This window comes from Carassius carassius, chromosome 18 (assembly GCF_963082965.1).
Source record: "Carassius carassius chromosome 18, fCarCar2.1, whole genome shotgun sequence".
NCBI classification, from domain to species: Eukaryota; Metazoa; Chordata; class Actinopteri; order Cypriniformes; family Cyprinidae; genus Carassius; species Carassius carassius.
Window position 1 is genome coordinate 31,295,618 of NC_081772.1, and position 13,245 is coordinate 31,308,862.

At 48.4% G+C, this 13,245-nt stretch overlaps 1 non-coding gene across 1 annotated transcript; it reads right to left on the reverse strand.

Annotated features, from left to right (window-relative positions):
• Nucleotides 1-1,449: 1,449 nt before the first annotated feature.
• Nucleotides 1,450-1,531, reverse strand: trnas-aga (transfer RNA serine (anticodon AGA)). Its single transcript has one exon. It is a non-coding gene; the product is annotated as a tRNA-Ser (tRNA).
• Between the last annotated feature and the right edge of the window lie 11,714 nt (nt 1,532-13,245).

Consider the following 13,245-nt stretch of genomic DNA (forward strand, 5'->3'; position numbering starts at 1 on the left):
GCAACCAACCCAGCTCAGTCAGCAAGTGGAGATTGCAAGCTAGCCCTGCAAGCGGGTAAAACAGCGATCCCACTGAGGAGAAATCAGGCTGCCATGTCTCATCCTATGTAATGGGGTTTTTCAGTACTGGCCCTGGGGACCGACAGCACTGCACAATTGGGAAGTCTGTCTTATTCTACTCACTCTTTGAGCACTCTTTCCTAAATGGCTGACCATCAGAATCAGGTGTGCTGAACAAGGGAGATACACTGATCCCCGGGAGCAGGAAGGAACATCGCTCTAGTACAGAGTCAGCAGAAGAGATGGACCGTAGTGATAGCAAGCTGAGGCCTACAAAAAGAAGACTGACCTTCACCCAAACAGGGACTTGAATTAAGCAGACCACCTTCTCCTATGTTGTGTGTAACACTGCTGCCTGACCTACTTGCAACCTAGCAAGCGGAGATTGTAAGCTAGCCCTGGAAGCGGCTAAAACAGCAGTCCCACTGAGGAGAAATCAGGCTGCCATGTCTCATCCTATGTAATGGGGTTTTTCAGTGCTGGGCCTGGGGACCGACAGCACTGCACAATTCGGAGGTCTGTCTTATTCTACTCACTCTGTGAGCGCGCTTTCCTAACGAGCTGACCATCAGAATCAGGTGTGCCAAACAAGGGAGGTGCACTGATACCCTGGAGCAGGAAGGAACACCGCTCCAGTACAGATTCAGAAGAAGAGATGGACCGTAGTGATAGCAAGGTGACTCCGCCAAAAGCAGACAGACCTTCGCCCAAACTTGAACCCTGGACCCTCAGATTAAAAGTCTGATGCTCTACCGACTGAGCTGTCCGGTCTCTTGTGGAGCACTGGCTTCTCACCTTTTATAAAGCAGCAGTTTTACAACAAGCTGCCCAGAAGTGATGCAGGTGTCACGAGGATGAAAGCTAGAAGCAGTTATGGCACAGAGAGCGAAGGACCATAGATGGCACAATTACAGTCACAGAAAGCTAAAGCAATACTGCAAATCCCTCCCGTAGTCGGCAGAGTTCGAACCTGCGCAGGGAGACCCCAATGGATTTCAAGTCCAGCGCCTTAACCTCTCGGCCACGACTACGCCTAATATTAGAAAGCAAGCCCCTTTGTCTGATGGCGCCCTGCACAGGCCAAGCTTCAGAAACAAAATCACGCAGAAAGATGAGGTGGTAAAAAATTTTCAACCTTCCAGTATACTCAACGGCAAAGGGTTGCCATGACCCTGATTCGAACCGGGGTTGCTGCGGCCACATCGCAGAGTACTAACCACTATACGATCACGGCGTGCCACTGGCTCACCCAAGAGAACCCCTGGAGCCCGGATACAAGAAGCAGCAGCGGCGTGTTTGTCCATCGAAGAGGGACTGGACATTTCGCAAATAAGTGCGAGGACCATGAAAAATGCATGGATGCTTTGCCTCATGGCCTTCAGCAAACAGCGTAATCGGCAGGATTCGAACCTGCGCGGGGAGACCCCAATGGATTTCTAGTCCATCGCCTTAACCACTCGGCCACGAGTAGACCAATTTCTGCACAGTTTGTGTCCAACACTGCTGCCTGACCTACTTGCAACCAACCCAGCTCAGTCAGCAAGCGGAGATTGCAAGCTAGCCCTGCAAGCGGGTAAAACAGCGGTCCCACTGAGGAGAAATCAGGCTGCCATGTCTCATCCTATGTAATGGGGTTTTTTAGTACTGGCCCTGGGGACCGAGAGCACTGCACAATTGGGAAGTCTGTCTTATTCTACTCACTCTGTGAGCACTCTTTCCTAAAGGGCTGACCATCAGAATCAGGTGTGCCGAACAAGGGAGATGCACTGATCCCCGGGAGCAGGAAGGAACATTGCTCTAGTACAGAGTCAGCAGAAGAGATGGACCGTAGTGATAGCAAGCTGAGGCCTACAAAAAGAAGACTGACCTTCGCCCAAACAGGGACTTGAATTAAGCAGACCACCTTCTCCTATGTTGTGTGTAACACTGCTGCCTGACCTACTTGCAACCTAGCAAGCGGAGATTGTAAGCTAGCCCTGGAAGCGGCTAAAACAACAATCCCACTGAGAAGAAGTGATGGACCGTAGTGATAGCAAGTTGACTCCGCCAAAAGCAGACAGACCTTCGCCCAAACAGGGACTTGAACCCTGGCCCTCAGATTAAAATTCTGATGCTCTACCGACTGAGCTATCCAGGCTTTTGTGGAGCACTGGCTTCTCACCTTTTATAAAGCAGCAGTTTTACAACAAGCTGCCCAGAAGAGATGCAGGTGTCACGAGGATGAAAGCTAGAAGCAGTTATGGCACAGAGAGCGAAGGACCATAGAAGGCACAATTACCATCACGGAAAGCTAAAGCAATACTGCAAAGCCCTCCCGTAGTCGGCAGGGTTCGAACCTGCGCGGGGATACCCCAATAGATTTCAAGTCCATCGCCTTAACCTCTCGGCCTAGCAGGTACGTGGACACGACTCCCAAGGGTCCGATCAGGCCGAATATTGGATATTTGTCTCATGGGGACCCCCTCGAATGGGCATAGAAGTCTGGTGGCCCTACGACCTTCTTTAGGGGTCAAACGGTCCCAGAAGGGACCCCACGTCCACCAAATCGGTACGCGTTTTGATTGGTTGTGGGACGTCCACAGTTCGGAGACGATAGGTCGTAGGGCCCCCAGATTTGAGATTCTGGCATCTCATTTAAATTGCCATATACCGCATAATGGTTCGAAGGGATTGTACTGTCAATTTGGATCCATTTTCTCCTTTAGAAAACTGGCCAACGGGACGAGTCGGCTTACCCCCCTTTTCCGTAGGGAATCCGCAGTAAACCAAGTATTGACACCTCTAGGGGGTGATGTTGACCACCAGGAGAGCCCCCACCACCCCCACCCCCACCTCCCACGAACCCTATAAAGGTCCTTTTGCCATCGTTCTGCTGGCCCCTATTATTTGGCCTTTCTCCCATTAAATGAATGGCTGGGGCTGTTCTAGGATGGGCTTCGCATCCCAGCGTGCCGCGTTTTGTCCACCCGCCATATGGGTCCGCTGTGTGGACCCTCGTGACCCCCTGAGGCCTACAAAAAGAATACTGACCTTCGACCCTCGAGCCCCGAGGACCCCCGACCCGGACCCCCGGTCCCACGGAACCACTATTTGTCCACTTTTCCACTATTTTTACGGAACGTTCCCAAAAGGGTCCCAGAGGTGGGGGGTGGGCAGGTCCTCGCGCTTTTGACAGCACGTTCTAGGGGCCCTCAGGAGCCACCGTTCCAAATTTCACGTTTCTAAAAAAATCCCACCTGCTATTTATTCCCATGCGTTTGGACTAGCGGATTCGTGGACACGACTCCCAAGTGTCCGATCGAGCCGAATTTTGGATATGTGTCTCGAGGGCATCCCCTCGACCGGGCACAGAAGTCTGGTGGCCCTACGACCTTCTTTAGGGGTCAAACGGTCACAGAAGGGACCCCACGTCCACAAAAGCGGTACGCGTTTTGATGGGAGGTGGGACGTCCACTGTTCAGAGACGATAAGTCATAGGACCCCCAGATTTGAGATTCTGGCATCTCAGGGACCCCTCAACCAGGGCCCCGAGACACGTAGTCGTAGGACCCAAGGAAAAAAAGTGCATAGCGCTAGGTCCTCGCGCTTTTGACAGCACGTTCTAGGGGCCCTCAGGAGCCACCGTTCCAAATTTCGGGCCCCTAGGACGTTTCTAAAAAAATCCCACCTGCCATTTACTTGAATGTGTTCGGCCTAGCGGTTTCGTGGACACGGCTCGCCGGGGTCCGATCGGGCCGAATTTTGGATATGTGTCTCATGGGGGCCCCCTCGAACGGGCATAGAAGTCTGGTGACCCTATGACCTTATTTAGGGGTCAAAGGGTCAAAAAAGGGAGCGCTTGTCCACCAAACCGGTAAGCGTTTACATTGGAGATGTATCAAGTTAAATAGACTTGCTATTTGATAATCTGCAAGTGGACACATATGCCGTCAAATAAATTGAGGGTGGACATGCACCATATGTGGTGAAATTGACCAAAATCCAACATTTTTTCTATGGAAATTCTACATTATTATGGGATAGATCTTACATTAATGGACTCTGCTGAGATGTCTGAGTACACTGAAGGTATTTTGATCAACACTATTGCATGTATTTAATTAAATCAAATTGAATAGAATTGCTATTTGTTAAACCTCAGGTGGACACATATCCCACTTGCCATTTATTCATATTGGATGGACACCAGTTTTTGGGGCACCGTATCTCCGCCTCCCGGGGGTTCAGGGACTTGGGGCCGGTAACATCGGATAGAGGTCCCCATGGTCTAATTTTGACCAGAGTTTGGTGTTTTTTCCCCCCCTTTTTTGAGTGAGTTATGGCCGGTCAAATTTTGGGACTTTTTGCATTTGCGGGTCCGTATCTCTCCGTATCTCTTCAGAGAGGGCCCTTCGAGTGCTATCAAGTCACCCAGTTTCAATTTGCTGGGTCTCTTCTTTCCATTTGACTATCAAAAATGTGGAGGGCCATAACTCCGCCCCCTGAGGATTTATGCCATTGGTGTTCGGTGGGCCTTCTGTAGGTCTTACTCTGACCCGAGTTTGGTGCAGTTTGGCCCCGTTTTGGCGGAGTTACAGCTTGGCAAAGTGTGTGACATTTTGGTTAATATTCACCACATGTGGTGACATTAACCAAAATCCAAATATTTTTATAAGCATATTTCTACAGTGTTATTGGATAAAACTTACAATAATGGATTCCTGGGAGCTTGCAGAGTACAGCTGATGAGACTTCAACCACAATATTGCCAAAATTTATCTGTCCACGGAACCATTAGGAAGAGCGTGCTGAATAAATGGCAAATGGGAGGTTTTTTCAAAAAAAAATTCCATTTACAATTTATTCAGCGGGACCTCCATAATGCTCCCGTGGACATTCATTTTTATGCAAATTCTACAGTATATTCTGATAAAACTTACATGAATGGATTCCTCTGAGTGTCCTGAGTACAGTACAGGTGTTTTCATTAACCATATTGCAAATTTACCTCCTGACCACCATGAAAACAGATCCCGATGCAGTGTTATTTTCTGCTAAAAGGTTGCAAGCTATAGCAGTTTTAACACATGGCCAGTCTTCATTATTACGTGATAAAACTTACATGAATGGGTTCCCCTTGGTGTCCTGAGTACATTACAGGTATTTTCATTAACAAAAACACACATTTGAAATAAATACAGTTAAATACAGTTACTATTTAATGAACAGTGAGATACGCACCACATGTGGTGCACATGTGTGCCAAAATTCAACGCTCATTTTTATGCAAATTTTACAGTATTATGTGATAAAACTTACATGAATGGATTCCTCTTAGTGTGCTGAGTACAGTACAGGTGTTTTCTCTAGGCCTCATCCTAAGATCTTTCTTCCGACTTCCACCCCCCTCGAGCTGCCTTCTCTAGCCGGGGAGGGTGCACCCTGGCCGGCATGGATGAGTACTTGCGAGGGGGTGGATGGTACTATTTTTTGCTAATATCTCCGCGAAGCAGTGGACTTCGGCGCTGAAATTCAGGGGATCCCTAGAGGGTCGAGGGGCCAACCGTATGCGACCACCCACGAGTTCCTGGGTCGTCCGGTTCCTGAGTTTTAATGGTTCAAATTCCACATTTTGGGGGGCCTTAACTCCGACCCCCGGGGTCATAGGGACATGGTGCAGGTGTCGTAGGATAGACGGCCCCATGGTCTGACTTTGATCCGATTTTGGTGCAGTTTGGCCGCTGGCGCTGGCTGTTCGCCGCTTCTCTGCAAATTCGCGCAAATCCGCTCTACCGTACTATTCTTACTGTAGTTACTGAAATCGCTACAGCAATTGATGGATATTTTTTTTTTTGCACTCAGTAGCCAACTGATTGCTACGTGAAGTGTTACCTGGCACATACCTGTTACTAAGCTGAAACCGGCAAAGTCACAGTGTATTCTCCACTCTTTGGCTTCAAATCCCTGAACCAACTTCGGGTTCTGCAATCGCCTCTGCCTTCAAGCGGATGTCTGCACGTGGAATACCATCTTTGTGGAAGCTGTGGATTACCTTGGCTTGTGTCGTTGTCTTTCACCGGTACTCGCCTGGATATCGGCTAGCCGCTAACACATCACGCATCATGTTGTGGTCCGACACCTCGATGCAACATCTCCGAGCTCTCAATAACAACAACCGAGCTCCCTTGCAGCAACTGGATCTTCCGTACCGACCTCGATATATCCATAGGGGATCAAGGCGCCGGTTTGTTGTGTTTAAATCCGGTGACCACAGCTCCATCTCATCCCTCTGGTCGGCATCGCGTCCCGTTGCACAACTGACACGTCACCGTTTGCGTCATCAGAGTACCGCTACTCCTGGCATAGATAGTGCTGGGTGTAAACGGTGCACTGTAAAACCTGGAGTGGATCGCAGGGTTCTCCGCCCTGTCAATAAACTGGATTTTAGAGCTCAAATGACATTTGAACTGCTAAATGTGCAGTCCCTGTCAAACAAATCTGGACTTGTATACGACCACATCCTGGATAAGGGGATAGATATTCTCTGTCTTACAGAGACATGGCAGCAGCCTGGAATATACTCATCCCTAAATGAGGCCTGCCCACCCGGGTATAACTACCTCGATAAGGCTCGTACAACTGGCCGTGGTGGGGGCCTAGCTGTTTTACATCGCAGCAACATTGAATTATCCCCCGTGTCTGTGCCCAGTACTGGCTCATTTGAAAGTCTGGTTTTTAGTTGCAAAAAAGCTTTTTCAGCAACAATAGCCCTCGTCTATCGCCCTCCCAAACCACAACCAACTTTCATTCCTGACATTCATGATTTTCTAATCTCCCTCTGCACAGCTCACTCAAATATTCTGGTTATTGGTGATTTCAACATACACGTGGACTCCCATAACTGTAAACTGGCCTCAAATTTCAAACAAACCCTGGATTGTCTTAACCTCCAACAGCTTGTGGATGCCCCCACACACAATAGGGGGCACACACTGGACCTTGTCATTACAGACTCCCTCTCAGTTTCAGGCCTTCAGGTGTATGACGTGGGTGTCTCCGATCACCTGGCGGTTACATTTGAAGTCCCAATATTAGTTCCTCCCACCAAACCAAAACGCCATATTACCTTCAGAAACATTAAGAACTTGGACGCCACCTCCCTCAGTCAACATCTCCAGCATCTCTCCCCCTCTCCTCACTCATCAGCTGATGACTTAATGGACTACTACAACACCAGCCTCACCTCTATTCTGGATTGTCTTGCTCCATTAAAAACCCGGACAGTCACGTTTACCCGCTCTGCCCCCTGGTTTACAAACGAGCTGAGAGGGATGAAGAGGTCTGGCCGTGTCCTGGAGCGTGCCTGCAAAACATCTGACCTGACGGTGCATAAGTTGGCCTACCGGGAACATCGTAGGGCTTATGCCAAAGCACTCTCCAAGGCTAGGTCAGAATACTACTCAACACTTATAAACAACAACCCAGGTAACTCCAAAAAACTGTTCTCCACAATAAATCACATCATCAAACCACAGATTTCCTCATTCTACAGTCCAACTGATATAAATTGCAACCGGTTTCTTGATTTTTTTACATCAAAAATTGACATTATTCGCTCCTCATTTCCACTTCTAAATAGCACCTCACTAGACCTGCCCGCAACACCCATCTCTCAAACCCTATCACAACTGTCCCCCACAACGCAGCAGGAGGTCGAGAACATCATTCGTAAATCCAAAACATCCACTTGCCGCCTTGATCCCCTCCCATCTCCTCTGCTTAAAACTCACACTAACTCTATCAGTTCCCTCATAACCAAAATAATAAACATGTCCGTAGAGACAGGCTATGTTCCCACCTCCCTCAAAACTGCTCTCATCAAACCCCTCCTCAAAAAACCCACCATGGACCCTACACCACTGTCGAATTACAGACCAATTTCTAATCTCCCATTCATCTCCAAACTCCTGGAAAAAGTTGTTTCCACCCAGCTCCATAATCATCTCAAATCCAACAGGCTATATGAGAAATTTCAATCTGGTTTTCGTCCCTCCCACAGCACAGAAACAGCTCTTATCAGAGTCACCAGCGATTTGCTGATGGCTTCTGATTCCGGTTCCACATCCCTCCTCATTTTTCTCGACCTCTCTGCTGCGTTTGACACTGTAGACCATCACATTCTCCTGCACCGACTTCAGCACTACACAGGTCTTTCTGGTACTGCCCTGAAATGGTTTCACTCCTATCTCACTGATAGAACCGAGTATGTAGCTCTGGGTGATGTAAAATCCAGACCCCACACTGTCACCTGTGGGGTCCCCCAGGGCTCCGTACTCGGTCCAACCCTCTTCACCATTTACATGCTCCCCTTGGGTCGTGTCGTCAGCAGGCATGGAGTTAATTTCCATTGCTATGCTGACGACACACAACTCTACCTTCAAGTCACTCCCTCTAGCTCCCCCTCTACCACGACTGCCCGCCTTAGCTCCTGCCTGGAGGAGATAGAGGCGTGGATGAGTCAAAACTTCCTGCAGCTGAATGGCTCCAAAACAGAGGTCATTCAAACTGGAACTGTTCATCAACTCCGCTCCTCTCCAATCACCACTGTTTCACTCTTTGGACACACCACTCCCCTTTCTTCCTCTGTTACTAACCTAGGGGTAAAATTTGACCCCCACCTTTCCTTCGACAGTCATGTCACCTCCATCTGCAAAACTGCATTCTTTCACCTCCGCAATATTTCCAAACTGCGCCCCTCCCTCTCCATTTCTGCTGCAGAGAAGCTCGTCCATGCTTTTGTCTCCTCCAGGCTGGACTACTGTAATGCACTCCTCATTGGGATTCCTGGCAGGAGCCTTCAAAAGCTCCAGTATGTTCAGAACAGCGCTGCCAGGGTCCTGATGAGGGTGCGAAAACATGAGCACATCACCCCCATCCTTCGTTCGCTGCACTGGCTCCCCATTCAGTCCCGCATAGAATATAAGGTCCTCCTTCATACCCATCACTGTCTGCACGGTGCGGCCCCCACTTACCTCACTGAGTTGCTCACGCCAAATTCATCAACCAGAACCCGGTCAGGCCAACAGCACCGTTTGGTCATGCCCAGGACACGGCTCAAAAAAATGGGCGACAGGGCCTTTCAAGTCGCTGCTCCCTGCCTGTGGAACGCCCTCCCAGACCACCTCAGGGCCCCGCAGACAGTGGACACATTCAAAAAAGGACTAAAAACCCACCTTTTTACACAGGCTTATTTTAACAGCTAAAGCTTGTTTTTAGTCCCGTCTTTTAACATGTTGTGTTTTTATTGTAATACTGTATTGTTTTTAATTATGTTCTACTGTAGCACTTTGAGATTTGGTGTCAAATGTAAAGTGCTTTACAAATAAAATTTATTATTATTTATTATTATTAATTTTGACCAGAGTTTTGTGTCTTTTCCCCTCTTTTTGAGTAAGTTATGGCCGGTCAAATTTTGGGACTTCTCTTAGTGTGCTGAGTACAGTACAGGTGTTTTCTCTAGGCCTCATCCTAAGATTTTTCGTCCGACTTCCACCCCCCTCGAGCTGCCTTCTCTAGCCGGGGAGGGTGCACCCTGGCCGGCATGGATGAGTAGGTGCGAGGGGGGTGGATGGTTTTTTTTTTTTGCTAATTTCTCCGTGATGCGGTGGACCCCGGGACTGAAATTCGGGGGATCCCTAGAGGGTCAAGGGGCCTACCGTATGCGACAACCCTCGAGTTCCTGGGTGGTCCGGTTCCTGGGTTATAGCGGTTCAAATCCCATATTTTGTGGGGCCTTAACTCTGACCCCCGGTGTCATAGGAACATGGGGCTGGTGTCATCGGATAGAGGTCTCCAAGGTCTAATTTTTTTAACGCTAATGGTCAAATGGACAAATATTGGGTACGTGTGGACCCGGGGGTGGGGTCCGCAAATGTTCCGCATGTGATCTGTGGTCATTCCGTGAACATAATGGTCAAATGGACAAATAGTGGGTTCGTGAGACCCAGGGTGGGGGTCCGCAAGTGGTCTGCAGATGATCCGCAGTCATTGTGTGAACATAATGGTCAAATGGACAAATAGTGGGTCAGTGGGACCCAGGGTGGGGGTCCGCAAGTGGTCCGCAGATGATCCGCAGTCATTGTGTGAATATGATGGTCAAATGGACAAATAGTGGGTTCGTGGGACCCAGGGTGGGGGTCCGCAAGTGGTCCGCAGATGTTCCGCAGTCATTGTGTGAATATAATGGTCAAATGGACAAATACTGGGTTCGTGGGACCCAGGGTGGGGGTCCGCAAGGGGTCCGCAGATGATCTGCAGTCATTGTGTGAATATAATGGTCAAATGGACAAATAATGGGTTCGTGGGACCCGGGTTGGGGGTCCGACGGGGGTCCGCACCGGTTCCATGGTCATTCTGTAACTTTACAGGTGTGCCGAACAAGGGAGGTGCACTGATACCCTGGAGCAGGAAGGAACACCGCTCCAGTACAGATTCAGAAGAAGAGATGGACCGTAGTTATAGCAAGGTGACTCCGCCAAAAGCAGACAGACCTTCACCCGAACAGGGACTTGAACCCTGGACCCTCAAATTAAAAGTCTGATGCTCTACCGTCTGAGCTATCCAGGCTCTTGTGGAGCACTGGCTTCTCACCTTTTATAAAGCAGGAGTTTTACAACAAGCTGCCCAGAAGAGACGCAGGTGTCACAAGGATGAAAGCTAGAAGCAGTTATGGCACAGAGAGCGAAGGACCATAGAAGGCACAATTACCGTCACAGAAAGCTAAAGCAATACTGCAAATCCCTCCCGTAGTCGGCAGAGTTCGAACCTGCGCAGGGAGACCCCAATGGATTTCAAGTCCATCGCCTTAACCTCTCGGCCAAAAACAGGGCAAAAAGGGACTGCTACAAGGGGGAAAGAAAGGGAAAAGAGAAGGAGAAAGGAGGGAAAGCAAGAAAAAGAAAAAAAAATTATCCATCAAACTTCATGAACACTCACAAAGGATTTAAGTAAAGTGTTTGATTGGTTTTTGACTATATTTTTAATAAAAAAAATTAATAATAATAATAATAATCTGACAAACACACCACAAACTCTTGCCAGGACTTGCACCTGGAATCTTCCACCCAAAGGGTGGATGTGTTACTATTACACCACAAGAGTTGTGTCTTTCCTTTTTTTTACAAACACTGCAAATGAAACACTGGAAACAGCAACTAAAAACAAAATGTTCACAGCACAACACACACACAGCACAACATATGCAACTATATAAAAACCTAACTATATACATTACTATATACACCAATGAAAAAAAAATCAAAGAACTCCCTGTACATTCTCCCTCCACTGTGCAACAGAGAGGCCTGAGGCTGGACAATACCACCGGCCCTTCAGCTGAGTGTGGCCAGTTGTCTTATTTTTTGCCAGCCCACACTGCTTGCAGATATAGTGATATATATCCTTTGCTAGTCGTTTCCATGGTGGTTCACCTCTAGCCACTCACTCCTCATCCTCTTGGGCAGCTTTCTGCCTTCTCCATGTGCGCTGCCTGGGCTGAGTGGAGGGACAAGTTTGTGATGGCAAGGTATTAGGCTTCTGGAATTGGGGAGGGGGCTGGAATTGGGGAGGCGGCTGGAATTGGGGAGGTGGCTGGAATTGGGAAGGTGGCTGGAATTGGGGAGGGGGCTGGAATTGGGAAGGTGGCTGGAATTGGAGAGGGGGCTGGAATTGGGGAGGGGGATGGAATTGGGTAGAATGAGGCAGTGGTAGACCTGGTTGGTAGCTGGGAAAGGGTGGGTAGGACCCAGGGGGGAATGCAAAGTGTGGTGCTGGTGGGTATATGGGAAATGCAGAGTAAGATCCAGGAGGAGGGGTGGGCATTGGGCACCTGTTGGAGATACGCTTACGAATGAAGGCCTCTCCCTCCTGATTTGCTGAATCCTAAAATACCATGGCCTCATGCCCATGCTGTGCAGGAACAGCTGGAAGTTCGCGCACTTCAGGAAGAGCCTCCTTTGCCAAATATACTTGTTTGGGCAGTGCAGTACCCTGCAGAAGCATGTCTCTGTCTACACGTTTCTGTCTTTTTAGTAGCCTGCAAGAGAAACATTCTTCATCTTAAATTAGCAATTTAAGTGAATAAAAGCCCATTCTCTTTACTTCCTGTAGCATCATTTTTAAAAGCATGTACAAGAAGGTTTTATAAGTACAATCTTGATATACTACTGTGATTGTGCAAAAGTATCGCATAAAACAAGACTCACCACGAGGAGACAGTAGTGGTGTTTATCGGGACCAGAACTAGGTTAGTCTGTCCTAGAACCTATCTGCTGTCCTCCATCAGCTGTTTTAAGTGGCTGTATACCACCACAATAGATTGTGGAATTGGCAGAGTTTTTCCTTGTGTGTCCCTGGGGCTGTTCCGTGCTTGCTGAAACTCTTTCAAAAGCCTTAGGCAAACACATTCACAGACCCTGTGGACTTCAGGGTCCTGAGCTGCCTGCCCATGAGTCATGAACAATCTATGGAAAAGAAAGATGATATAATCTGAACTGTATACTGGGTTATAAACTAGTGACGATCCAAATAGTCAAATTACTTCTCTGCTGCCTGCTGTCCTGGAGCAGTGCCACTCTTTTTCCTGGATGCTCTCCAAGGTCCTGTCAAAGCCTTCTTCTTAACCCTCTGGCTATATTTTGATGGTACCTTGTCCATGGCATGCAGAGCCATGTACAGCTGGACTATGTTGGCCTCCTCTTGTGATGACAAGGCAGTGATCGTTCGGTTTAGGCCAACCAAGTAGGCTGCCAGGGCATCAACTGCCTCCAAGCCCAAGACACCTCTGGAATCACACTGTGTACTCTGGAAATTGAGAAAAATGCCAAACACAGTCCAATAAACACATACGGTGTTGTAATAATTATTTTGCATTGTACATGCATATATTTTAACTTTACACATTGGTGACAAAAGGCGTTTTGCACTGTACCAGATACATTTTTTTAAATGTAAAAAATAGTACAGGATAGCAATATTACCTGGCTTGATGTGCTAGGACTTGCAGTGTCATCCTCCTCTTCCTCAGTGACCTCCTCATCTGGGGATTTGGGTTCAGTGTCACCCACCTGACTTGTCACCTGGGCCTGCACGACAGCTACTGGAGAGTCATCAGCCCTAAGGTCAGCTGCATGGCACACAGTCGTGTCA